Source organism: Panthera pardus, unplaced genomic scaffold, assembly GCF_024362965.1.
Source record: "Panthera pardus isolate Hobbes unplaced genomic scaffold, ASM2436296v1 HiC_scaffold_22, whole genome shotgun sequence".
Classification (NCBI taxonomy): domain Eukaryota; kingdom Metazoa; phylum Chordata; class Mammalia; order Carnivora; family Felidae; genus Panthera; species Panthera pardus.
The window spans coordinates 25199624-25201733 of record NW_026526788.1 but is presented as its reverse complement, the minus strand read 5'-3'; positions in this window follow the sequence as shown (position 1 = coordinate 25201733).

Here is a 2110-nt window from a genome sequence, read left to right as displayed (position 1 = left end):
TGCTCTATAAAAGCTGTGGATTAAGGTCCAGACTTGGTGGAGAATAGCTGGGTAGCATCCGGACCATCCATCTGCTCGATCCACCCCAGTCAGTAAGTTAGTCTGAAATAAAACTCTCTGTAAATGATATGGAGTGTCTTGCTGCATTTTTCCATCTCAAAGTGTTCTCTCAGTCTGGAGGATATCTTACTGCCCTCCTCCACCTTCTAACAAAAACATAGGAGGAAAGCTTCATGAAATTGGATTTGAAAATAACTTCTTGGATATGACACCAAAAGTACAAGCAAAACAAATAAAAATAGGTAAATCGGAATATATCAAATTTTAAAACTTCTGTGCATCAGAGAACAGAATCAACAGTGAAAAAAGTTAACATAAAGAATAGAAGAAATATTTTCAAACCATATTACTGATAAGAGGTTAATATCCAGGATGTATAAAGAACTACAACTCAACAACAACAAACAGTCCAATTAAAAAATGGGCAAAGAACTCGAGTAGACATTTCTCCAAAGAAGACATACAAATGGTCAACAAGCCATGAAAAGATGCTCAACATCACTAATCATGCAAATTAAAGAGAGAGAATAGAGAGAGAGAATAACAAGTAACGGACAAGATGCGGAATAATTGGAGCCTTTGGTAGGAATGTGAAGTAATACAGTATGGTTCCACTATGGAACACAGTATGACAAGTCCTAAAAAAATTAAAAATACAACTGCCATATGATCCAACCATCTTACTTCTAGGCATATATTCAAAGGAATTGAAAGCAGGATCTCAAAGAGATATTTGTACACTCATTATTCACAATAACCAAAAGCTGAAAAGAAAGTAACTTAAGGTGTCCATTGAAGGATGAACAGATAAACAAAATGTGGTATATACATACAATGGAATATTGTTCAGCCTTAAAAGGGAAAGAAACTCAGACACATGCTATAATATTTAGGAACCTTGGGGGCATTATGCTAAGTGAAATGAGACAGTCACAACACAGTAAGTACTGTATGATTCCAGTTATATGAGATACCTAGAGTAGTCAAATTCATAGAGACAGAAAGTAAAAGAGTGTTTGCCAGGGACAGGGGGAGGGGAAATGGGGAATTGCTGTTTAATGAATATAGAGTTTCAGTTTCATAAGATGAAAAGAGTGCTGGGGGCGCCTGGTTGGCTCAGTCAGTTAAGCATCCAACTTCAGCTCAGGTCATGATATCGCTGTTCATGGGTTCAAGCCCCAAGTTGGGCTCTGTACTGACAGCTCTGAGCCTGGAGCTTGCTTCAGATTCTGTGTCACCCTCTCTCTGCCCCTCCCCCACTCATGCTCGCTCTCTCTCGCTCGCTCTCTCTCTCTCAAAAATAAAAATATTTTTAAAAATTAACAAAATACAATTTTCTTTAAGCCTAGAGCAAGAGGTCCATATTATCCAACTCCCTCCCTGGCCAAGTATGTTCCTGAGTTTTTGGAGGACACGTGGTATGTGTTTCATCATTAATGGATGATGCGGGCAGCAAACTCTTTCACAGTCCTCCCATGGAGAGGTGGAGTCTGTTTCCTCTCCACTTGAATCTGGGCTGATTTCTGATGGCTTTGACCAATGGAATATGGCAGAAGTTATGCCATGAAAGATTCTAGGTTAGGCTGCAAGAGAACAGGCATTTCCACCTTGATCTCTTGGAGCTCTGAGCTGCCATGTAAGCAATCCAGCTACCCCACTAGAAAGACCACAGAGAGAGACCCTAAGTTTGCATGGAGGGGAAGAGCAGCCAGCTGGGCACTGCCTTCCAGACATCCTGCCGAGGTACGTGGGTGGACCTATCCTAGACCCTCCAGATCAAACCGGCCTTTCCAGTCGACATCACACAGAGCACAAAAAATTCGTCCAGCTAAGCCCTGCCAAAATTACGGGCTCACAAAGCAATGAAATAAAGTATTATTGGTATAGTTTCTTATAAAGCAATAGACAACTAGAAAAAACGCTTTAAGAATTTAGTCTTTGAAACTTCTTCCCTCCTTCCTAAAGACTGAAATGAAATGATAAAAGGACAAAGAGAAATGTAATTGCAGATTGATGTCAAGATGAAAATGAACTTAGAAAAGTGAAGATC